This window comes from Cynocephalus volans, chromosome 15, assembly GCF_027409185.1.
Source record: "Cynocephalus volans isolate mCynVol1 chromosome 15, mCynVol1.pri, whole genome shotgun sequence".
Lineage (NCBI taxonomy): Eukaryota > Metazoa > Chordata > Mammalia > Dermoptera > Cynocephalidae > Cynocephalus > Cynocephalus volans.
The window spans coordinates 19951050-19978693 of NC_084474.1; positions in this window are offsets into that span (position 1 = coordinate 19951050).

Sequence of the window (27644 nt, forward strand, 5' to 3'; positions counted from 1 at the left end):
GTCTGACTTGTGTCCTCAACTGGACAGAAGCCAGCTCCTTTCAGTACCAGATTGAGCTGCAGGGAAAGTTTCAAGGAGCTAATGGAAATAAGTCAATGGCATTTGTCTGTATTTAGATACTCAGAAATATGTTTTCTGCTATTGTTTGCTTTTTAGAAAATTTATTGTGGATTGTTTCTACATTCTTGCTTATAGTAGGCACTCAGAAAATATTTACTGAGATGGATTGATCAGAATAACTTTGACAGAAAGTATCTTTCCTTCATATTTAGCATTTCTAATTTAACTACACAACATATATATTAAAATAAATAAAAGTATGAACACTCTGCTTGGTAAGGGTTTATTAACAGATATGTCCTTTCTACTTTTAAATTCTCCTATAGAAATTGAGTCAAAGTAATCAATAAATTGCATAGTTCAAATTCTAGAGAGGATCCAAAGCTTATACCCTTCCCCCAATTGTACAAACAGATACATACATCTTAGGTCCTTTTTATGTTTTGAGTCACGTTCCAATGTTGTTGGGGGTGACCTTTTAAATGAATCTTGGATCGTTTTTTTCTTCAAGAAATCCATGTGGTACTTGTTCCTTTGCGGGCTTTGCAAGGTCTAGCAAGAAAAGGGTTCGTTTAAAGGGGAAGGAGGCAAAAACTTAAATAGACTGGTTTCTTTTGTTGGATTTGTTTTTGGTGTGCCTCATCTCAGTACCAATGTGGTAGGCTATTGCAGACCAAATCAGGACATGGTAATAGAGGAATTTTCCCTAATCTGGAACATGGGGATTATAGTAGATTCCTGGTTCATAAAGTTTGTGCAAATGTAAGAGTAAGATTAATCCCTGACTCTTATTTTTATAAGGTTTAAAGCTGTAGCATCCAGCAAAAATACAGTTAGTGAAGCTGACAGGTGCATCAGTCAGTCATCCTGATGGCTGTGGCTTCAGTGTGATTCCATGCAAGGGCATGGGCTTTGGGGTTAGGCTGACTTGGGTTTGAATCCTGAGTCACTGACTAGCCATGTGACCTAGGACAACACAACAATCTCTGAGTGTCAGGTTTTTGGTCTATAAAAATCGAAATTAACACATATCTTTGAAGATTATTCACATATATATAGTATATAGGTTTCTATTTCTCAGCTTTTCTAGATATTCTTGAATGCTTCTTTCACATAAAATTTAAGATCAGTTTGTCCAACAACAACAACAGCAACAACAGCAGCAAATTCTGGTTGCTGGAATCTAATAAAAATTGCATCTTCCTGGTCTCTTTGAAATCTCACTGTTTCAGAGGGAGGGGGAATTCAGCCCATGGTTCAGCTACTTCTTGCTCTCTGGAAGGCCAGAGAGAGCTGGTCCTCCATTGTGGAGCTGATGTTGCTTTTCTCCTAGGGTTCCACAGGACTCTATGGGCAAAATTTGCCCTAGGTGTACCTTGGAGCTTTTTCATGCTGGTCTCTGCCTGAATGGGAAGGAAACCTTGCACTGTCATTTCCACAGATTATTAGAATAGCCCTGGGTCTGACTTTTCCCTGGCTGCCCACAGAAGCAGAAATCATGGGACTCTGGGGAAGCTGCCAGTTCCGAGTTGGGAGTGGAGAGTCAGGGTGCTGCTCTCAGATTCCTGAGTTCCTGGAATTCTCTGCACGTGATTCTTCAGGGCATAGTCCAGTCTAGCTGCCCTCGTTGGTTAGAAAGTCTACTAGACATAAAATAAAATTTCTCAAAGGTGTTTTTTTTAATGCTCATTTGTCAAAATTTACTCAATGAATTATATTTGTTTATGTATTTAACACTGTCTATTGAGTAATTACTTTGGGCTATCAAAATTCTATGTGCTGAGGATGCAATGAGGAGCAAGACAGATCCATGCCTTCATGGAGGTACATTTCTGTAACCTCACACCCCAGTGTAAATGCTTTGCTTTAGCCAAGACCAGCTGGCACATCAGAGGATTAAGCTAGTACATATTTTTGGCTGGTCTGCACTACTGTATCAGGTAGTTTCAAAAATTACTGCTGGCTTTGACCATAACAAAGTCACTGTGATTGCTGTGATTTGCATAATTCCACTTAGAGCTAAAACTCTTTTTGTGTTTGGAGAAGAGACTTTTTAAGGGAAACAAAGAGATACACGAGTACTCATTCATGAAGAAATTGAAGTAGATGGTGGAACGGTTACTCTTATTCCCTGCTGGCATATAATTAAAGGTGGGAAATGGAGAAAAGTAGGAGGAGTCTGAATGACTTCCATGAGGCAGCTATGAGATCAAGACGGCTGGACTAACTAAATTAAATGTATAAGTTAAATGTATTAACTCTGCAACCATTTCATCATGACTCACCACTAGTTTATAAGGGACTTGAATGATAGGAACTGGCAAACATTTAAAAGAAATTCCATGCACTTTATATTTGGAAACCTTTGAATACATCATCTCATATTCAGGGATGGGTGTAGCATAATTACTGGAGTAAAAAAGAAAAGCAGTTTTACAGTTACTGCAATTAACATCTTCAAAAGAGCAAGAAAAGACAATATTTATTTTGAGTGATTGAAACTTTGAATTTTCACAGTTTAGGGTGAGAGAAACTGTTAGCTGTGTGCATTTAGCAGATCTACATCGGGAAGAGGGAAAATAAATATGTCCCTCTACACACCACCAGCTCCTCAATTCCTGTCTCTAGCCCAGCCAGACCTCCTTTGGCATTCCGGATCCCTGCAGCCAGCTTCTTCCTAACTGGCCTCCCTCATGTAAGAATTCCAAAGTGGAGCCCTTCATCTCCTCCTCCCTCTCACCCATCTCAGGATCTTTGCCATTTTCTCCTCTCTGGCACCTGCTGCCATCCAATTGCTCATTACAGAAACCTGAGACCCTCACATCCTCCTTCATCTTTTATTCCTGACCCATCACCAAATCTTTTAGGATCTATCTCCAAATAGCTCTAGAATGTATTTGCTTTTCTCTGGCACCGTTACCTCTAGCACAATAAACCATTAACTACCTCTTGCTATAGACCACTGCGATCATCTGCTAAATAGACTGCTTGACCTTTCTCTATTCTCCACATGGTGGCCATGGGAATCTTTCAAAGAATAGCTCAGACCTGATTTTGACATGCTTCAGTATCAATACTGCCAACCTTCCTGCTGCAGTTAAGGTTGTGAGCCCCAGTCCACAGCAGAGACTGTCCCACCTCTGCCTCGCTCTTCAGCCTGACCTCCTGCTGGCCTCACCTCCCTTTGTCTACCGTGCTGCAGCCACCTGGCCTTTTTTCTGTCCTCCAAAGTCCCATACACTTTCTATCCAGAGCTTTCCCACACGCTACTCCTCCTAGTAGGTGGTCTTCCTTCCCTTCTCTTCTCTTAGGGATCAACGTAATAACACTTTTTAAAAAGAAGCCTTCTCGTTTTTTCTGACTTAAATCTGTTCCTTAAGTTACAACCCGTGTTTTTGTTCTTTTATCATAACATGTAGCTATATATTTATTTAGGTGTTGTAAGACAATGAAAGAGCTGTATGATTAGGAACTGTCTATTTTCTCACTGCTATATCCCTATTACTTACTGAGGTTCTCAGTACATATTTGTTGAATGAATGAAGGAGAAGAAATTTAGAGATGAGAAGACAATGTTTCTCCTGTATTTTCAAGACACAGCTTTTCCATGTTGAATAAGCACATGCTGTCTCATATAGCTAAGTTACCAGTGCTTGGGTACTAACAGTAAGTTGCTGATAAGGTTGAATATTTGTTTTGGTTTGGTCATTTCTCTCTTGTTAATAAAATTTTTAGATTATGAAAAACATTTTGTTGCTCTAGCATATTTCACATTTTTATACAGTTGACCTGAACAATGTGGAGATTAGAGACACTGACCCCCACTGCCTTGCAGTCAAAAATTCTCATATAACTTTTGACTGTCCCAAAAAACTACTACTAACAGCCTAGTGTTGAGCAGAAGCCTTACCAATAACGTAAAGAGTTGATTAACATACATTTTGTTCATCTGTATTGCATACTGTATTTTTATAAGAAAAGAAGAAAATATAATGTTATTAAGAAATTATAAGGAAGATAAAACCTTGAGCGATCACTTTTTACTGAGATAAGCAATGAACTGGAGAGATGAACTGCTAACATGGAGATAATCAGCTTCATACAGTGTTTAAGCCGATCCTCCCAACACATGAGCTCACCGTCATAGCAACAGGAGGTGGCTGCAAAATTAATACTCAGTACAGTATGTACTGCAGTTAATTTGTGCAGTTATAATTTAATACTGCATCTTTATGTTTGGTTAAATTTGTCTCCGTGGCAAATGACGCCATGTGCTATAAGTGTTGTGTGTCAAGTTTTGATAAATTTTAACTATTTATAATATATTTGTGACTATTTTATGGTAGTAAATGATAAAATAGACTAGTTTCTACATGTGTTTTATGAATTCATGACCTAGCTAAATTTTTCTTAATTTTTTCTGTATTTCTAGACTATGTGATTCATCTGCAAGTTTTTTCAAGTTTTTGCAAATCTCCAAAATTTTTTCTAATAGATTTATTGGAAAACATCTGCATATAAGTAGACCTGCACAGTTTAAACCCGTGTTGTTTAAGGGTCACCTGTACATTATACTATTTTATTTATTTTATTTATTTAAAATTAGGGCTGAACACTGTGTAAAGAAGTGAAGAACCTCCCCTCTCACCCACAGCCACTTTAATTGCCTCCCCGTTTCTCTGGAGCAACGGTTTCAATGTGATGGGTGCTCAGATGAAGGCACTGTCACGGGTCTGTTTCATAGTAAATGGAGGCGCGATGGCTCAGTGGCCTGTGCCAGAAAGACAGCCCTGATGACAGGCATTAAAATGCTTCACCATTGTTCATGTGGGTCTGCCTCCCAGAGAGACTGAGAGTCCTATCGTCTTGTTAGAATTAATCCTCCTCATACTGAGAAATCAGGATTGAAAGCACAAGGTGTAAGTCAAATGATTCTTATCTTATCATTATGCTTTTTTTTCACATATAGGTAAGATCTCTATTCAAACTGTTATAGAAAACATTTGACTGTACATTTAGGAGTCGCAAGTGATTCAAAAAAGGAAAATTTCTCTGTGTATTACCCCAAATCTTCTTGCTTCCTTCATTAAACAGACTTTTATGGTAATGTTCGTATGTGGCATAGTAAAAGAGTTTTTTATTTTACTTATGGTTAGAAATATGATGCCATTTTAACAATATGTGGACATAAAAAGGCTTCATTTTTATTACTTTTGCCACATTTTTCTTCATTTAAAAAGAAACACAGTATTTCATTACCAACTTCCTGGCATATTTTTAGTTAAAAAACAGTCTTCTAAAAATTGATGTGCTACTTTGAATTGTAGCATTGATCAGTAAAATTCTAAATGAGAAATTTGGGGAATAATGCTGCTATTTGTGTTTGAAATCATGATCAGAAAAAGAATCGTTTCCCTTTCATTGATAGAATCTGACTGGCTAAGGGATTTTCCCATCTTGTAGTAGCTGTTGACCAGGTGCAACATTTGTATCACCCAGTTGGATCCCAGTCTGTATGTATGGTGGTGGTGGTGGTGTTTGTGTGTGTATGTGAGTCCTGGAGTGTGGGACGGGGGCCCTACTAAGACGTGGCCAGTTAAGAAAAGTGAAAAAAAAATGTTTACAATAACCTGAAACATAATCATATTATTTTAATTCAAAGTAGGCAAGAAAAATCCTTTCAGAACAGATGTATAAACAAAATTAAATTAAAGAAGCAACAAATGAGATTCTAATCCTACTGATATGTCACTTATCTCTATCTGGGAAGCATAATTAGATGAGGTAGATATAGATCATAATGAGATTATACACTCGAATAGAAAAGCAAAAACAGACTTCTGTAAAAAGTTTAATTTCTAATTATAAAAAAAATTACAGTCAATTTTAGCCTATCATTACCACTTCAAAAATATTGAATTCTAGTAATTAAAAAGTAAATCAGTCATGAAATAAAAATATCACAGATGGTATAAATAAAAGGAGCTTAAAAAGTATCACATTTGGCTAAAATAATTCTCATTATAATTATTAGAGTTTTTTTTACATTTTAGTGTTTGACCTCAAATGGGAAAAATGGGAAAACATGTTTTTTATGTAAATCATTCAAAAGGTTTAGAGAAGTCACAGTTAACTAGAACAAACATTTTTTGGTGGAGCAGAGACTGTGCGATGGGGTCGGGAAGCACACTGTGTTTTTGGTCCATTGACTCAATAATATGCTCTTGAAATGTGTTCCTTTTCTCTTCAGCCAGAGTATGAAGCTCCTTTAACGTAGGAACCATTATGAAGTGCAAATTATAATGAAAAAGACAGTACTCTATAAGAAGATAAAATACATATTAGAATAATAGTAAACTTAGCAGAAATTGTGCAAGCTTACAAACAGAAGACTACAAACCTCATAAAGGACACACATTTTAGTACACAAAAAGATTGAGCATTGCTCTATTTCAGATATATTAAATGTAGTAAAAATTTGAATTTTTTGTTGTCTAATTCATAGGTGTAATGAAATTCAATCAAATCCAAAGAGGAAATTCTGTAAATTCAAAGAAATCACTCTGACATTCACTTGAGGTAAACAGTAGTTAAAAAAAATTAAAATTAAAATTAAAATGTTATTTAAGGAGGACATCTCTGTAGCTAGTATAGACATATTAAAAAGCAAATTAATTGTTAAAAAAAGAGTCTTGTGGTTTGGGCACAAAAATAGACCTCTAACACAGAATAGGTTTCCCAGAAATATTTCTTTACATTTTGGAATTTAATCAGCATCGAAGGAAACACGAGAAAACAATGAGAGAAGATGAGGAATACTTATAACTGGTACTGCGGTAACTGATAAGAAATTTAGAAAATGAACACAAAATCTCACCTTAGGCTGCCAATTTCTACGGAAGGATAATACTCTATTTTATTTTTAAGACTGAGAAATCAGAAAGGAAAGGACCTGTGGTTATGTAAAGAGTAAAAATTGTGTGGCAAAAACTAAAGAAGCAAGTAAAAGATTAAGAAAATAATTGAAACAGTATAATGAAAATATTTTTATAAGAGTTCAGAAAATCATTAAAATATTACAACCCAATAAACTAATACCCAAAAGTGTTCATTGTGGCACTCCTTAAAACATTTAAAAACTGAAAGTAATACAACTATCCCACAGTGAAGAGACACTCAAGTAAATTATGGAATATCTTCTTGATAGAAAAATAGACAATCCTTTAAAATAACGGAAAAGAAAACTAGGGAGCTACAAAGAAAACTGTTTAACATACAGCAGTAAATGAAAAGAACAGACACAGATTGTATGCACCATTATTATAATTAGTAAATTTTGTCTTAAAATAAAGGAAAGAATATATATACAATCTGAAAATTGTGTCAAGACAACAGAATAATGTTTTATTTTTACTCTATTTGAAATACTCTTTTTGTCATTTTATAGTTTTAAAAATTAAGAATAAGCTTAGAAAACTTAAAATTAAGAACCAGAAAAAGTTTGTATACTCCCAAAGTAATAATTAATGGGAAAATTATAAAATTTGTATAATTTTAATTTACTCTTAAAAAGTTTTCCTGTACACCTAAATGTAATATTTTCCACTTAAATATTATGTTAAATATCAATTTGGAATGTTTTATTATGCCAGAAAATGCAAGTGATAGAAATGGGTAATGTACATTATTGAATATATTTTTAGCACTAGAAGGATAATTATTTTGTTTTTTATTTGAACTAGTATTCTGTGGTATTATATGCCTGGATTATTTTATTTAGGGTTTTCTTGTGGAGTGCCATTGGTGTAAAATCTGGTTATTGTAGGTGTCCTATTTGTCCTTCTTTTTACAAACCTTGTTAATCTCCCCATGTAAGGGAGATTTAGTGGGTCAATGCAATAATCCCAAAGGAACAACCTCGTGCCACTCGACATGGAGACTCAGACCCAAAACATGCTTCCCCTGGCATATTTCTCTATTGTCCTCAAGCATTTTACGAGCAATATTCCCTACACACTGAGTGTCTTCTGTGTGCTGACACTATGGCAGGTGTTTTGTTAATGTTATCTATTCTAAAACATCAAGTAATTCTATAAGGTAGGCATTTGGTAGCTTAGCAAACTGAGACACAGAGAAGTTAAGTAAATAGTCCCAGGTCACATGGCACGTGGTGGGGGGGCTAAAATCTGAGCTGATGTGGCTCTGACTCTACAGCTTGTCATTATGAGTCTTTTTTCAAACCCTGAACTGTTCTTTTCTCTGCAGTGAGCTCCGTCTGACTTACTAAGCTTTCATTTGCTTCTTGGGAGACTGAAGTGTTCAAGAGATGCTAAATCCAATTTAATCTTCGTTCATTCACTCATTAAACATTCCACAAAATGTTTGTGTGCCACGTGTGACTGTGTGTGCCACGTGTCATACACATATTGAGGTTATTCGAAGATAAATGTCACAGTCCCGCAGTTCACATCTTCAGTGAACTCATAGATGATACATATAGATGAACTCACAGATGATGGCTGCAAGGGAGGGAGAGAAAGACTACCACAGAGACACACAGGCAGGGAGGAGTGGAGCACAGACAGGGAGCAGGAATTCTCAGGGCAGCATGCACTTGACAGGTTCCTTGTGGTCACTATCACTGGTCTGGGGAGCTCCAATTTGCAGCTCTCTAAGCAGCCCCAAGGTACTGGAGTGTACAGCTAGGCTTGTCAGACATGAAGGCAAGTAAGTGGCTTAAGTGCCATGGTGCTGTAGCTCAGCCTGCAGGGATCAAAACTCTCAGAGCCTCACAGTATGAAGCTGTAACTCTAGCTTCCCCCCTGGCAGGGTGAGCAGCCAGGCTGCTACTCAGCTAGAAAGGACTCTTCTGGCATGCTATGAAGTGCACCGTGCCACTGGTACTCTCTGTCCTTATCCTTTTCCTAGGGGTTGGGCACATGTCCACCAACCAGGGCCAAGCTAGGAGTGGCATGAATGCTGTCCTCATGAAAGGAACATGCCCCCATTGTCTGAGAGCTGTCTGGAGAGCTTTCCCAGGAGGTCTGGGGCCTCACGCAATTTATGACCTCCTCCCACTAAGTTCCCAGGAAAGAAGGGTGAGAGCAACACTTGAAATAGAACCAAAGCTGTTCAACTTGGGTAGGGAAATGGGGACATACCCAGATTTTTCTATTTAAGATCAATTCTGCCTCTCTCTCTCTCTCTCTCTCTCTCTGTCTGTCTCTCTCTCTCTCACACACACACAAGCTCTGTGGTTGCTATTGGCCTTAATTTGTCAAAACAAAGCAAAACGAAACAACCCCCCCAACCCCCCCCAAAAGTCAAAAATGAATCTTGCTAATTTGAATCAGTCCTTTAGGGTAATATATGAAAAAGCCACAAAAGTAAGGGTGAGTGTTACCTTGCACACAACCAAAGTTGAAATCAAACCAGGGATGTCAGGAGGGCCTTAAACTCTGGATTTCATCTTGGAAAGCCCTACTAAGTGCTGTCTCACCACTGTACCTGCTGGAAATCCTTGGTTTTCAGCTGTGGCCACCACACTCAGGCTGAGTTTTCTCACTTCCCTAATTAACCTACAAGACTTCCAAGATGAAAAAAAACAAGCTCATCCAGAACTTCCCCCTTGCACGTTCAGAATTCTCAAGTGAAGCTATTCACTGGGGCAGGACTTGGCAATGTTTTCTATTTCAGGTTCGCCAAATGGGAAAACCAGGGCATTCATGTGGGTTACCTATTCATGGGGAAGAAAGCACTTCTCATACTTGCTCATTAATCTCTTCTACTTCTCTAAAACCCGTGAATAAAAGACATCCTTTCTTCTTTCCTCAGCTGGGCTCCAAACTTCTTTTGCAGTTCTTTTTATCAAAGGGAAATCTACTGCTCAGTATTTCAAAGTGTAGGCATTGTTTCTAGGTGCCATATAGAAAAATAAATAAAGTTTATTACACAGAAGCTACTTTCCCTTTAGCTTCTCTTTAGAAGCTGTATCAATAACAAGGAAAGTGTAAACATCAATTTAAAAATATTTTAACTAACCTGATGCTTTGTTATGATTACCGACTAGCCCAAGTCAGTGACCATAAGAGATGTCAATATACCTGTTGGAGACTTGATAGTGATTTCTGGCTTTTGCCATAGTACCTGGCACATAGAAGGTACTCAGTGAATATTCTTCACATAAAGATGTAAATTCTGTGCTCTGTATTGTTTCAGAGGTGAAAAAGCTAACAGTTGGTCTCTAGAGAAAACATTCCACAGTTTATTCTGTTTTTAGTAAACAAATGCATGAGGGAAAAATGTTGGTGGGGTTTAATGTGATTGTAACAATATTTTTTAGGGCATCCTTGGCAAAAGCTTCACGTTTTATGTTTGCTCACTATGCCCGGAGTTTCTTTTATAGCAGATAGATTAGATAGAGATTTGTACTGGCAACCCCTCCCATGTTATGTCACTTAAGAGCATAGTGGCATCTCAACCCGTTCACGTTGCAAATCCCTTGAGCTGCGTACCTGAGCTCTGGTTGGTGGAGGGAGTATATGAGGACAAAGATTAGTTCTGTGCTCATGGACTCCTTGGGACTATTAAAAACAAAATATAGAATTCAAATGAGTAGAGACAATTGGGAAAATCTGTTCTTCAGTAGTCAATTTACTGCTTTTTAAAACAGTCGCACTGTTTGGTCACTAATTCTGTGACAATTAAAATGAAATGTGTGGAACTGTTGAATGATCCCTGGGTGCACCTAATAACCCTGCAAGTGCTTCATGGTATGAGCAGAGCTCCTCATTCTAATTTTCTGAAGTTATAATAGGACTCATGAAGAACAGCCAGTGACTGAGGATCCAATTCCTATTCCACTCATTTCCTACTTCACGCATTCTTAACAAGATTCTTCCCCAAAAAGTTATTTGCTAACACCTGACTATACTTCAAAGTACCCAAGTGAATTTTATCTGGACCAAATAATGCTAATTGCAGAATAGATTGCCTTAAAATGAGGACCCTTTTTGGAATTGTAGGTTAATGTGGTAAAGGGATTTGCATAGATAATCTAGAAGGTATGAGAAAATATAGTTGGGTTATTAATGAATAGCATTGACAGGCCTTTTGTTTTGTTGCTTTTTCTCTCAAATTGAATATGATACATTTCAAGTAACTTCAAATTCCAATTCAAGTTGTTCGGATTGTATACTCTTTAAAAATACATATTGAAAATATCGCCTGATTCATAAAAGAAATACAGTCCCCAAAACTCATAAACTAGTATCTTATTTTTAGTATTACAGAATTAGTTATGAGTAAAATAAAAATAACCAATTCAGATCGCAAAAGTTATTATTCTATAGGTTTAATTTCCAAGGGGGTATTTAATAACCTTCTATTTCTAATTTCATTTTTTCTTTTAACACGATGAGAACTGTCTTTTTAAGAAGTTGCCAGGAGCAGGGAAGTAGAAAATGAACAAGACTTCATATTGTCCCTAACCAGCCAGGGGATCCTGGGAGAATCACTGTTTTTATGTTTAAATTAAAGTAGGATAGGCGTAGCTTTCAGCAGAAATACATCCTAAGGATGGTATGAAAATGCATTGCTGAGAAGATGTGTGTATCTGTGTAATCAGGATTGGTCCCTCCCCTTGAGCAGGTGGTCCAGCAGGAAGAGAACTGAAGAAGTTTTCAGCACTTTAGTCAGGGAAGAAAGTAGTGCAGCTTGGTGGGAGTGTTCTTTTTGGAGCTCCAATTCACTTTTTTTCTAATATTGCACCCTGAGAAGCTGTTTTCTAAAGCATAATTCAGTCTTCTAAGCTGAATTACCTAGCACGAGGGAGACATTCACACGTGTTTGTTGAAATGTAAATATGCAAATAGAATGAAGAAAGATCAAGGAACTGAGAGCTAGCAAGTATAAGACACTAATCTCAATCTTCTGCCAACTGACCTTATGTACCGGGGTAATTAATTAACAGCCTGAGCCTAATATTCTATCATTTAATTGTTTCACATGTCAAGAGTTTAAACATTACGGGATGGCTTAGGAAATCTGCGGACCTCTGTTCTGAGTTGACCAGAATGGCACATCCTGCTGTGGCTGTGTCCTTGGCATGTGGATACACAGGTTCATAGGTCAGCAGAAACTACACCAACACCAAAATGGAAAATCTACTTTGTGTGGACCAGATCTTGTTTTGGAAAGTCCCATTGTAGTGGAAAGAGCAAGAGTTATGGGGCAAAAATAGGGTCAGATCTCAGTCCTAAGCCCCATTAGCATTACCCATTCCATAGGGTAACTGACTGACTGAAAAGTGAGGATAATTATAATTTCTTTCTGGAGGAAACGTAATGGAAACAGCATATTGCCTGGCACAAAATAGCTTCTCTTTAAGCAACGGCTATTCTTAACATTATATTTATTATAACACATTGCTGGCCCTTGATTATATAAAACTGAAGGAATATTTTCTTATCTTTCTACCCTCAGAGTTACACATCTATTTTATCGCTGTCTTAATTGCTGTTAGCTATTTTGAAAGCAGGTATTTCATTAAATATTACTCTAAAGCTTTAATGGTTACAGATTATTCAACAAAAATTGGGTTTTAAAGCAAGAAAACTTGAGTTAGGAAATTCCATAATATATACAGATTTAGTTTTGACAAGGGACTATGGCAAAAACTGTACCAACCTTAAAAACTCATCTTGATGCAGAATTTGGTTATTAGTTGGGATAAACAACTACCAGCAAACTTCACTGACTTTGTTGCTTCTCACTGACAAACACACTCCTAGACGGCCACTATTTTTTAAAGGCAAGCTTTGACTTCCTTTCTAGAGGCAATGGAAGCCATTCCTTTCATTGGGAAATTTGGCCTCTGAGCCCTGAGCTTTCTGCACCCCCTGCCCAATGGCCTGAGCTGTTCCCCTGAGTTCTAGTAGACCCATGGTGGACAGTGCTGAGAGTAACAGAAAAGAACATGGAATGGGCATGCCTCCTAACCTAGCACTTGCAATATAGTCAGCTTTCTGGAACTATCAATATCTCTCTAGGAATTTTGGTCTGTAATCAAATATTTTGGCTAAATATCCCTTTCATTTATTAGTTGTAAACCATTTCAGTGTGTGTACCTTTTCTTAGAATATGTTAGATCCCTTACTATTTTAAGAGCTGACAATTGTTTTTTTACTTTTTCTATTATTGAATTTTACTATTTGGAGGAGAACCAATTTTAATAATTATTTGTCAAGGCATTCTTGAAAGGAGGACTCTCCTGCCTTTTACTATACATTGGGGGTGGTGGTAAAATAATTAGTTACCTCCCAAGAATTTAGAATTAAGAGTAATAAAACAGCTAAGAAAGTTCAACTATTAAAGCAGAATGCAATCAATAAGAGCAAAGCTGTGAAAACCTTAATGAAAACCTGACTCATTGTATTCATAAGATAAAAAAGGGTGTGTCAGTCATGAGAAGGCTGTTCGTGTGTGTTGTGGGGTGGGATGTAGAGCAAAGGGAGATATCCGTCAGCAATAGAACATATAAAAGGAGTCAGTGTGTCAAGTTTTGACACTGATTATCCAACAAATGATGGTTTTAGTGGAAGGATAGAAGATCCAGGTAATAGAATCCCATGTCCACCATGAATGGCCACTGAGCAGGTAGACACCTCAGGCCATCTAAGCTTAATACCATTACCCTTTGAAATCATACAGCACATGTGCCTGGTTCGGATCTCATTGCTCGCTGAGCAACGCTAACCTTAATGTTTGACACCCACTGCAGCTGTGTCCACAGGCAGAAAGTGGTCATGACCTCCAACGTTCTGCCACAGTTTTATTTCTCAGTATACATTAGAAAAGTCAAGCAGCATTCTAATTCTACCACTTTGATTTTTGTGAGCATGGGTAATTTGAATCCCCTCCTGAGAAATGATTTGCTGGTGTAGCGTGCTCAAATTTCTGAGCCTGTGGAGCAGAGGGGCCCGCCCTGATCAATCTGCTGCCACCTCATGAGATCGTGGGTAGCTAAGCAACTGGCTGCTCCTTGTGACACAGTGACCATCCCACCTGTGATTCCATTTTAAATGCCATCTTACCTAATTGTTTTTAAAGAAACACACAGCTTTTTTTCCTTATGGTTTAATTTATTCTTTTTTAGTAAAAATGCTGCACAAATACCTGGAGATTAGTAAGCCAGAATTCTATGTAAAGCATGTCCTCCCTCTCTCCCTTCTCTTCCTTCTTTCCTTCTTTTCTGTCTTCATTTTTTCCTTCCTTTCTTCTCTCTTCCTTTTTCCTTATTTCCTTATTTTTCTTCTTTCCTTTATTCCTCAAGCATTTTATGAGCATCACTGTGTATTTTACTACTTTACTAAGTACAAGGGATACAAAAATTTTATAATCTTGTAGGAAGAAAGTGACACGTGAACAAATCTGAAATAAAAGCTTAAATATATTTTTCACCTTCTTCAAGACTTCAGTTTGATTCCTTGAGTATGTATTGTGCCTCTCTGTATGCAGGCACTATTTTAGGTTTAGTGGATGATGAAAACAGCATAAGGCTGGACCTCAAGTGGTTTATATTCTACAAGGTGATATTAAACATACAGGAAATGTGAAAAGCCTTATGTGAATTGTACAAAGCATTTTTGCAGGGGAGAGGAGAACACAGCACTTGTAGCTGAAGTATTCATAGATAAGGTAAGTGGTATTAGGTTGTGCAAGAGGACTGTTGAATGAATTTAAATTAAATGGGGAGTTAAATCAGAGGGGTGGGGATGAGGTAGGGTTGTGGGCAAATAGAGCTGGTCAGAAGTGGTTGAGGTGCTAAGGCTTGGAGATACCAGTTCCTCAAGCACAGAATGCTACAGGTGACATGGGTCAGAAGAATGAAGCATCAAGTTAGGAGCTGTGGTCTAGGAAGAAAAACAGTGCAGTCTTGGCTGGTCAGCCAAGGTGGAAGCCAGAGCCAAAAGCAGCTTCCTCAGATTGCTGTGCAAAAAATGTAATTACCCTGAAAATAATTTACGGAAAATGATATACTTTAAGTTTCTTTGTTCTATCTTTCCCCAAGGGTAGTCCTGAGTGGTCTAATGAGTTGTACCTCAAAGGCTTGTTCATCTGACAGTGTCCTCAGTAACCCAGCTCAGTTCACCCCCACCCCCATGTCTGAGGAGAATAAAGTAACTTCAAAACTTGGTGTTTGTGAGGAGTGATATATATATGTCACTTAAGCTAGTGGATAAAGTAAGTGTAGTTGTTATGATAGCCAAGTCTATGTGAAGGGATGAGTGAGAGCCTTAATCCAGTTTCTGGAATTGGAAATTCCTATGGCAATGTGAATACTTTGAAAGTTTATCAGGGAAGATCAAGAGTTGTATTTTAAGAAGATTATTCTGCCAAAAGCAAATCCAGATACAGGAGAACATTTATGGGTATATTGCAACATTTTTGGAAGAGGTATGAGGATGGCCAACTAGAGTGGTTGCATTCTGCCTGCAAGGTCATCCTCATGGGTTATGGTGGAGGTAAAATTCACAGAACTTGGCAATGAATTGACTAGCAATGAGAAGCAATGAGATAGAAGAATCATGAAATTCAAAGAGCTTGAGTATAGGTGATCAGCCAACTCCTGAAAAAAGGAAGTTACCATTAGCAGAAGTAGGGAAATAAACAAGTGCATTAAGAGATGTTAAATTTAGGAATAGGAATTTCAGATCATCTGACCAACCGTGCACTTCAGAGTCGAAGGTCGACTTTATAACATGTTGACCAATGGTAGAAGGTGCTTTGTTCTACCTTCATAATAAAATATATATTATTTTTGTCTCACTCTTGGAAAAGTGAGTCATTTACTCAATCATGTGTTGATATTTCAAAGGGCTTGTTATTTGCCCACAGTTATCTTAAAAGTTAGTGAGAATCAGACTGGATAAAAAATGCTCTGTGTTGTATCTAAAGAAAATAATGCATACTTTTAAAACTGCAAATATCCATCCCTTATGATGCTGTCTTCAAACCATATACCAAAAAGTGATAAAAGTGTCATTCATCTTCATTTGAAGTTTGAACTTTATAAAATAGTATTTGTACATATATGTTCAAATTGAAACAAATTTGTTTAATCATGATTCAAGAAGTTGCAAGTGTAACGTTAAAATATTTAATTGGCTAAAATAAAACTTGATTTTAATTTCTAAATCACATATGCCTGTAAAAAGCATCCTATGTTTACTGAGAAAGAAAACTGCCCTGCCTGAATATTTTCTTTTTTGGTAATGCACATATAATTCATATTCAGAAGTGTTTAAAAAGCAAGGAGCTGCAGATCTAGCTAAATTCTAATTCACAGCAGAACTAAAACCATCACTCACCTTGGTCAGGGCATGCCTCCTGAAGCTGGTAGTTAACAGGTTCTAAGTTATATTTCAAGAGAAAAATACTAGACTTGATTACAATATGAATGCTAATCTTGGGCCTGTAATCTCTCAAATCCTTGGATCTGTTACTTTCAGAGAACATAACCTTGAGACTCCAGACCCTGTGTGTATTTGCATGATTTTCTGTTAAATGTCGATAAATATAATTGTTCAGATTTTTTGTGTTGTCTGAAATAGAACTATTTTCTGCATCGCATTTAGCAGAAAGGCAAAGAGGATTTTCAGATCCATAAAGCAGCCACAATAATTTCTAATGAAACTTTTGACATATCAGTAGATCTCCAAAAGTTCCAGGCAATGAGTAAGCTACGTACCCTAAAATAAGTGAGAGGCAATGTCCCTGAAACTTGCGTATTTCCTGCAATTCTGCTTGGAACTATATATACTGCATTATACCTCAACTATAAATTAATTTCATAAACTCTGATACCTGAAGAAAAACTCTAAAAGTGATATTTCATAAACTAGGATGGTTAATGACACAATGTCAGCCTGGTGACCTAGTAGAGTAACTTGTTTGTTGCTGTCATAAAATGAAATAGGCTGTATGTAATTTGTCTTCAGACTGCTTTCTTTTCAGAGTCCTATAAAATGCTTCAGGGTGAAAGATGGTTACATGCTAGAAGAAGAGGCGAATATTAACTGAGACTTAAATTGAAAAAGTTGGACTTGAAGGCTTAAAGAAAAGGATAGATGGGATTGAAGTCATTACCATATAAGTGAAAGCGCAGTTTTGGCTGTTTTTGAAAGTATTGAAATGGGAATGATTCTTCAGTGCCGTTTGGCTAGGAAGAGAACTAAAGGACAGGAAAGTCAGCTATGTTTAAAGCCTTACAAAGCAAATTGCAGACATTAACTCTAAAATTGTCGAAAAGAACCATTTTATATGAAGTTTAGTATGTTTAGAAAGTATTTCCATAACAAAAATGTTCTTATAGTACAGTAGGTGCTGAAGTATATGAAACTTTCTCCTTAGTTTTTTTTGTTATTCATTGGTTTGTAAGCTGATTAGACTGTAAAATTCTGAAGGTCGTGCAATGTAGAAGCGGGTGTTGCCATTGTTTGAAGTGTCTGATCAGGCACTGAGTAAGCAGAGGAGACTGTTTTGTTTGCCTGTCCTCGGGGGTTTTAAAATCAGATCTGCACAGACCTGGAGTGCGCTTGTCTGAAGTGGAACTAGCTGACTGTACAAGACCGAGCACCAACCAAGGAAGTGACCCCTGTACTATAGACCTTGCTGAGAGGCTGGGAGTAATAGTGGGTGGACGGTGATGGCTCTAGGATCACTCTGAAGATTAGAACTGTACTGTGCAGGCCTGGAGGACTTCGGGGTCAGCCCAGAGTCAGAATCACGGCCACCTAATAGATAGACTTACTCAGGCACAAATGATGCAGTACGATTTCCAGGCACAGGGAGGCATCCTCTTCCCCGAAATGTATCTCACTACTGGGTTATACCTGAAATCCCACTCCTTGAAGAATGATTGCTGAGATGCAGGTATGAACAACTGAGAATAAAAACCCAACAAAGCCAAAAACAAACACAAACAGAAAATGGAAAAATGTGGAAAATGCAAAGTTTAGGTCTTCTGTCATTTTATATCTTAACTGTAAGATAAATCTAATGATATATATATCATTATATATATCATATATACATACATACATACATGCATATATACATACATACATACATACATACATATATATATATATATGGGTAAGAAGATGGGAGATGAGCAGAGAGGGATATTGGATAACCTGTGGAGAGAGGACAGAAAAGGGGCCAGGGAAACAAATGTATTGTGAGTCCTGTGCCAGGTACTGCAAAAATGTGATGCCTCAGTTAATCCTCACAAAGTCAGGCATTATTAGCCGCATTTATAGGGTGAGGAACCTGGGGCCCAGTGATTTAAGTAGTTTGACTAAGTTCATTCTGATAATAGGTGGTAGATCTATATTTCCAACTTATGTCTGACTCCAAACTTCATGATCATTTTAGTGCCTGAGACTGTGTTCAACTGGAGTGTCAAGAAGTAGGACAGGAGGCCTGGACTCCCTCAGGCCATCTTGATGATTTATTGGCTAATGGGACACTTTTCAGACTGGCTGGAGTCTGTGTGAGATTCTCGGTGCTAATAAGTTTTTATCAAAGTGGTTTTCAGGTTAGGATGTGGGTGCCTACGATGGCACATGAAGGCTGCCCAAGGTGTTCCTGAGCATGAAGACTTTTAGGAGCATAGGTTTCAGATCTTTGACTTTCATATTATCTTTTATAGAATTGATCTGCCTGAAATATGCGTGTGGTTGGAATGGGCTCTCTTTCCCACATCCCCATTCTAAATTCCATTCTCCCTCTCACCCGCCCCCCATTTCATTGTGGTGTGCTATTCCAAGAAGTAAAAACAACTGGAGCACCAGAGAAAGGGAGCTTTCAAAATATTGTTAGTACTGAGAAAGTTTGAATGCTTTATAATGACTGAAAGTAAAAATCTTAATTACAGATAAATTGTTTAAAGAGGTATGATCAGCTGAGCAAAAATATTTACGGGGGGAATGAAATTCTATGTGGGAAATGAAGTGTGGACATGAGTTCAAGGAGAGGAAGAAACTGTAAGATTTCTGACTTAAAAAAGAGCTTGATCAAGTCTTTTTGAAAGAGATAATGTTGGATACACTATTTAGATTCAGTGGATAAATTTACAAGAGTAGCAGTTTTATTTTAAAATATAATTAATTATAGGACAATGGAAATCACATCTTTTGCAACTACTTAATCTTTTCGATGTCAGCAACATAAAAATGTGTGAGAGTTTGGAGAAAAAAGCATGAGGGTAAATAAGCAAAAAATGTTGGCGAGCGCTAAAATTCTCAGTGCACTGCCCCACTGGAATCTTCTCTATCACCAGGCTAGACAGGATTAACTTTGGGAAAAGAAGGAGGGGGCAAATATAGAAGGATCCCATTCTCCCCACCCCTTTCCCAGCATTATTTTTGCATGTGCAATTTAAAAGTCATGCTGGGGATGCGGCAGATGTTCTGGGTTTATGATTTCAAGGCTTGTGATCCCCAGGAAACTAGAAGAAAACAGCATTTGAAGCTGAATGTTTAAGTATCTTTCTTAATGAATCGTCATATATGTTTCTGCCTCCAATTTTCAAGAAAGGAGAGCAGTTGATAGTTGACAGGAGAAAAAAATGAATGAAAAAAAAGTCTCAGGGGAATAATGAGACAACATGGAAACCTACTGAGTTTAAATTAGCAACTCCTATCTCTCATCCAATTACCAACTATTGTTTCCAGCAAAGAAACAAGAACCACTTAATATTTCTCTGTCTCTGTTACAAGCTAATGATGAATATGTCATTTTAATACATGAAATTGTTGCAAAACACTAATTTGTGTAACCTCTTTCTCACAGGTATTCCCAGTTATTGATCAAATAGATTATTGAGACTTACCTTTAGGAAATCAGATCTGCAGATCAAATGGAGGGAACTCATTGCTCTAAGTCATTTAAACAATGAAAGTCGTGTCTTTGAAATCCCAATACATTCTCTCTCTCTCTCTCTCTCTTTTTTTTTTTTAAAGAATCCTATTTAGAATTCTGATTTTTCTTCTTCCCTTTTCTTCTGAAGGCTGGAAAAAAAAGGCACGGTAGTGCGATTTTGCAAGTGTTGATACACAACTGGCACATAAACTTAAGAGCAAGTACTTGGGGCATAAATGTCAGCAATTCTGAAGAAGCTAGTATTAATTATCGGGAGCTCAAGGAGAAATAGTAGATATTACTGATGGGAATAATAGACACAAAGGGCTGAGTGCATCAAAGGTTTGATTCTATTTGGGGGAATTTCTAAATATTTCACTCACGGGTCAAAAGGACATAAAAGTTTGTTCTTTCAGAAGCTGTGTTATAAGAATCCAAGCACCTTTTGTCAAAGAATATATACATTAGTACAACTGTTCACAATGTATTAAGTCCACATTCAGGCCAAATATATTTATTATCTTGAATGTTCCATACTCTCCCATACATTTACCCATTCACAAAACATTTTCTAGAGCCCTATTACGTACGAAGCACTGGAGACATTGCTTTAAAGATGATAAACCCCATCTATGCACAGACGAGGAACACTGCAATGCTTTCAGTTACAGAGAAGTGAAATAAAATGTATACGTGCATTTTTCTCATTATCGCTGATGTTGTCTATTTAAGCTAGACTGATTATAAGCATCCTATAGTGAGCCAATCCATCTTCTGCATAACTCTCTCTCGAGTTCCTACCCAGGCACTCAGAATAATAATATGTTAAGAGAAGATTTCAAATATTCTGTACTTAATACAATATTGAATTAAGTGTATAAAATATAGCTGGATGAAAATTTTTAATTCTTTTTTAAGAGGCAAATTTTAGCCCTTTCAATATTTAATACCACCCCAGAAAATATTCCTCCTATATTAAACTGTCATTCTGCTGACATAATCTGGAGTCGTGGTCTGGCTACAATGACAGTCAGTGTGACTTGAGTGTGCCATTGTCCAAACCTCCAAGTTGGGTTCTACTTCACCCACCAAAATTGCTATAATGAGAACCCAAGGTTTGCAAAGAAACCAGACTCCTCTCCTTGACTTTGGATTAGTGTATCCGTGGTATAGTAGGCTTAACTCTATGGGTAGGAAGCCAGTCGTTCCTTGTGAAAGAGACACTTCTTTCAAATATCGTTCCCTGGCTCAAATTGTAATGCCAGCCTGTGCCACATACTTCTTCCTGCTTGGCAGAAGTAGAACCTAAGCCTCCTTGCTTGCATCAAGTTAGGGTCTGGAACTTTCTTTGAGGGGCAGTCTTTAGTAAAAGAGAATCCTGTCCATCTGAGGCAACCCTGTGATGATTCTGTCTTACCAGATAACATGTTTGCCAATAATCAAAACACTGCTTACTTTGCAGCAGAATTTATTTTTTGTATGTAGAGAAAATACATTTTATTTATTTATTTATTTTTATTGAAACAGCTGATTGTACATATCCGTGGGGTAGATTTATTTTTAATACACATTTTATACTGTATTTAATGCTAGGCAACTATTATGTGACAAGGATAATTATCATGAGCACTGAACCCAAAATTCTCTTGTGAAGAAAGACTACTTGTTTTAGGAGGTTAAATCTTGAGAGCTGTAACTTATGGAAGTTAAAGATGAGATGATTCGCCCAGCTTGCTTATTTGCAGTAGCTGCACTCGGTTTGTAGGGTTTTGTTGCGGATAGAATAACCTGGTGTTTGGAATAAATAGATTGCAAAGGAAGACAATAGATTTTTAAGACAGAGCTATCATACAGAACATATTTCTTGTTTTTCTGATAAGAATAGCAAATCAGTTTTAGCACATTATCTAAGTAACAGCCGTTGCTTTACTGTGTATTATAGTTATTTAAAAAAAGAAAATAGAAAAGAAAATACTGTCTAAAATGGAATTCAAAGAAAGCTCTTACATAGTCAGTTTTCAGAGTTCGATTATAAGCTTAAAGTGTAATATGAACATAATGCCATGGGTAGTATTGCATAGATTTCTGTCACACTCATTCAGAGGACTTTTAGCCCTAGGCCCATCTATAAATGTCTTTACCTCAATTTCTAAGTAGCCCCAGGGATTCTTCAGAATTTGTTGCAAATGCTAAGAGTGGGTGTTCTTTAATTCTTTGGGGGTCAGCCAATTGTCCATCATGCTTCACTGGAGTTGATTTAGCAAGAGAAGTAATTTTTAAAGTTTATTTATCTTGGACAATTTGAAAGAGAGGATAACACTGCTTCCAGTATCTAAAATGTAAATGCATGTGAGAGAAGTAGGCATGATTAGCTCAGGGAAGGGCAGAAATCAGGGACGTAGCCATTTTGGTCTAGCGCAGCAATGAAACAGTTTAAATCTTTCTGCCCTGGAGGCTTGTGTCCACTAGGAAAGGATGAGTTTTTTCACCTGCAATGCAAGTAACTCTTTGTCAAAGGAGTGGCAGTAGTTAAAACCTGCTAACACATTTTCATCAAGCTTCTCTCTAGTCCAAGTGCTCAAATTTTGTTTACAGAGAGTGGGTAGAAATATATTAGCATTTATTCTCAATGACTATGGCAGAAATGTGCCTGCACAAAAGTTTTTTCATGAAAACCCATATTATAGTGGGAAAACACTTTAAATGGACATCTATAAATGTTTGCTGGATAAATACTAAGTGAGGGTCCTATTCTAAATTTCAAAGGTCATATAAAGTTGAATAAGGAAATTAGCTAAGCTGTTTTAAAAGGACCATACCACAGATGGGGAGAAAATATTCTCAAAAAAATACCATCTCTGATAAAAGACTAGTACCCAGAATATATAATGAACTCTTAAAATTCAACAATGGGCAAAAGATCTGAACAGACATCTAACCGAAAAGTATACAAAAATGCCCAATAAGCATACGAGAAGATGTGCCACATCATATGTCATTAGGCAAATGCAAGATAAAACAAGATATCACTACATGCTTATTTTGCATGGCTAAATCCAAAGCACTGACAATGCCAAATGCTGACGAGGATGTGGAAAAGGAGGAACTCTTATCTATTGCTGGTGAGAATCCCAAATGGTACGGCCACTTTGGAAGACAGTTTGACAGTTTCTTATAAAACTTAAAATGTTTTTATCATATGATTCAGAAATTACATTCCTTGATATTTACCCAAAGGAGGTGAAAATTTATATCCACACAAAAGCCTGCACAAATGTTCTTAGCAGCCTTATTCATAATTGCCAAAACTTAGAAGCCACCAAGATGTCCTTGAGTATTAGGTGAATGGATAAATAAACTGTGGTACATCTGGACCATAGAATATTATTCAGCAATAAAAATAAGTGAGCTATCAAGCATGAAAAGACATGGAAGAACTTGGAATGCAGATTGCTAAGTGAAAGAAGCTTATCTGAAAAGGGTACAAACTGTATGATTCCAACTGTATGACATTCTGGAAAAGACAAAACTAGGGACACAATAAAAAGATTGATGGTTACTAGGGATTTGGGAGGAGAAAGGGAGAGATGGCTTTCAGAGAGAAAGCACAGAGGATTTCAGGGCACAGAAATTATTCTATTTGATAGTGTAATGATGAATGCATGTCATTATACATTTGTCAAAAGCACAGAATGCACACCAAGAATGAACTCTGATGTAAGCTATGGACTTTAGTTAACAGTAATGTATCAACATAGGCTAATAAATTGTAAAGATTGTACCACAATAATCCAGATGTTAGTAATGGGAGGGGCAGAGGAGGGTAAACAGTAACTCTCTGTACTTTGTGCTCATATTTCTATAAACCTAAAACTGCTAAAAAAAAAATAAAGTCTATTTTAAAAAGGGGAAGCAAAAACCTTTATTAAACAGGCCAGTAAGTTCTTTACATGGAAACTTTTAAATAAGAACTTCAATCTAAAAAATACATTTGTGAGTAGCAAAATTACATTTAAAAAAAATCTTATTATATAATCTCCTTCTCTCACTAATTCAAAATTACTTTCTACCAGTAATTCAAAACCAAGATTGATTTGGTTTCATGGCACCAACAATGTATTGAATTAATAACATGCGTATTGGAGACAGGCTGTTTTATCAATTGTTATATAGTGCATATTTTTTTCAGGAAACATTTATTACAAGAGAGAGCTAAAACTTGAAGTACCAATCTCCTTTGAATAGCCTTAAGTTAAACCAAAAGAGAAAATTGCCAGGAAAAGCAGAAAGAAAGCACTAAATTCCAGAAAACCTGACAGCACAACAAGGCACATGCAAACCACTTGGAGTGCTCACTAGTAAGAAAAATGGGGTCTTTGAAGATTAACAATTTGATAAGCCATGGTATCCCACTCATAAGAATGAAATGCAGCTTTCTATTTTGCTGATAGTCCAGAATAACAAATTGGTTATTCTCTTTTTTGTTGGCTGCAAGCTTGAAATCATGTATGTCCCTTACTGACCTAGAAAGAAAAAGATATAATATGAAAAGAAATGTTATTCTTCAGTGTTTCTCCCCCCACAAACCCCTTAGTTATTTAAGTATGTAGAATGAGAATGAATTCAGATAGAGATGATACAAAAAACTAAATATATGTACTTTTGATATCTTGAAAAAGACCATGGCTGCGTCATTCATTCTGGTAATGAGCATTCGGGTTGTTTCCACTTTTTGGCTGCTGTGACTAAGGCTGCTATGAATATAGGTGTGCAAATATCTGTTTGAGTCACTGCTTTCACTTCTTTGGGGTTTATACCAAGAAGTGGAATTGCTGTGTCATATGGTGATTCCATGTTTATTTTTCTCAGGAACTGCCGTACTGTTTCCCACAGTGGCTGCACCATTTTACATTACCACCAATAGAGTGCAAGGGTTCCAATTTGATCACATCCCTGCCAACACCTGTTATTTTCTATATTTCGCTTTTTTGTTTTTTAATATAGTAGCTATCCAAATGGGTGTGAAGTAGTAAAACCACACTGTGGTTTTTACTTTCATTTTTCTAATGATTAATGGTGGTGAAAATTTTTTTATGTGCTTATTGGCCATTTGTAAATCTTCTGTGGAAAAATGTCTATTCAAGTCCTTTGCTCATTTTTGTATTAGGTTGTTTTTTGTTGTTGCTGTTGAGTTTTAGGAGTTGTCTATATATTCTGGATGTTGACCCATTATCTGATATATGATTTGCAAACTTTTCTCCAATTTCATGGGTTGTCTTTTCACTCTGTTGATATGGTCCTTGATGCATAAATGCCTTTAAATTTTCATGACATCTAATTTGTTCATTTTTCTTCTGTTGTCTGAACCTATGGTGTCATGCACAAGGAATCATTGCTAAACCTGATGTCATGAAGCTATTGTGTGATGTTTTCTTCTAAGAGGTTTATAGCTTTAGTGCTTACATTTAGGTCTTTGATCCATTTTTAGTTAATTTTTATATGTGGTGTTAGGTAAGGGTTCAGTTTCATTCTTTTGCATGTGGATATCCAGTTTCCCTGCACTAGTTTTTGGAGACTATCTTTTCCCCTCTGAATGGTTTTAGCACTTTGGTCAAAAATCTTTTGACCATATGTGAGGGATTCCATTTGTCCTTATTCCTACTGAGTTGTTTTGATTGCTATAGCTTTGTAGTAAGTTTTGAAATCAGAAAATGTGAATCCTCCAGATTTGTTGTTCTTTTTAAAGATTGTTTTGGCTATTTTAGATCCCTTGAGAATCCATATAAATTATAGGATAGAATTTTCTATTTCTGCAAAAAACGTCATTGGGATTTTGATAGAGATTGCATTGAATCTGTACTTTGCTTTGGGTAGCATTGACATTTTAATAGTATTAAGTCTTTCAATTCATGAACACTGGATCTCTTTCCATTTATTTATGTGTTCTTTAATTTTTTTCAATAACGTTTTGTAGTTTTCATTGTACAACATTCTTTTTTAAATGCTATTATATTAAAGCAATTAATGTAATCTTTTTTCTTATTGGTTTGGTACTTAGTTCATTTCCAACATATTAAAACTGTGCATTTCATATTGATCTGTTTATTATGCCAACTTATTTCATTTATAGGCAAACAGAGAAATGCTTATCAATTGTACCTGTGGGCTAAAAATTAATTTGAACAGTTAAATGACATTTAATGTAGTATAGCTAGAAAACAGTGCCAGTAGACAGACCTATTATTACAGTAATGTAGTTTTGACTTATGACCCACTCATCTCAGTATTATCTTCTACAAAATTTACAAGTCCGATGAAAGGTAAAATACTTTCATATCCTTTGCTCTCTTTAGGGTTCTCATTTTCTTACATAATGGACCTGCTATTTCATACATGGTTTTCCTTTACCTTTTACTCAGCTTAAATGTTTTAAAATATCCATAATGAGACAAGTCATGTTACAAGCAAAGCATAAGAATGTGTGGGTAGCAAAATGTGTTTGGTTAGTTTTCTTTTCAGGATGTAAAGAGATGATGTTGATAGCATCTCACAGAGATTTCCTGTCAGCCATATAAAGAACCATATACCATTAAACTAATCCTTATTGTACCAGATTGCAAAGGAGGACTTTAGTATCCTAGAGACTATGATATATGTATTTTTAGAAGAAAAGTGTATTAAAAAGATAGAAAATCCATCTTTTACATCTCTACATTCTCCAGAGTAATTATCCCAAAACTTTTCATGAGCTTGTCTATCTTTTATTAATTAATTTACTCATTCATTCATTTATTAATTTGTTTTCAAATATTGTAATGCCTTTTATGGGCTAATTATACTGCTGAGCATCAGGGGCTGTGAGATTCAGTCTCCAAGATGGTCCCTAATGATCCCTGTCTCCTGCCACACACACCCTTGTGGAGTCCCTCCCCTATTGCACTGGGTTGGTCTATGTGATGGATAGAATATTACAGAAGTGATGGTGTGTTACATCTGAGATTAGATTGTAAAAAACTGTAACTTCCATTTTGGGCTTTATCACTCTTGGATCACTCTCTGAGGACACCATGTCATCAGCAAGGAACTGAAGCCTCCTGCCCACAGCCATGAGAGTGAGCTGGGAAGCAGAATCTCTCGACCCAGTTACGTTTCAAATGCCTGCAGCCCTGGCAGCCACCCAGATCACAGCCTCATGAGAGGTTCTGTGCCAGCACCACCTGGAAACAATGCTCTCGAATTTCTGCCTCAGTAACTGTGGATGATAAGTATTTGCTCTTTCTTCCTGCTACATTTGTAACTATTTTTTACACAGCAGTAGTTAGCTAACACAGAGGCACATGGATAAATACGACATTGTCCTGTCTTCAGGAAGCTTCTAGTTCAGCACAACTGGTGGTGTGCTGCTTTACTGCTAAACCAAAGGTAGGTGCAATGGCAGCACCTAGGAGCAGCACCTGACTCGGTCCTGGAGACCAGGAGCAGCCAAAGGAGTGATGCCTAATCTGCATCTCAAAGGATGAGAAGGAGGAGGTAGCCAGAGGAAAGCCTAAAGCAGGGCAGGCACGAGTGCGCCAGAGAGAAGGAAGAGATTGAGCTGAGGCCCAGGGAAAGGAGAAGCGCATAAGATCGTTCCTAGGGACCAGGTTCATGCTGGCGAT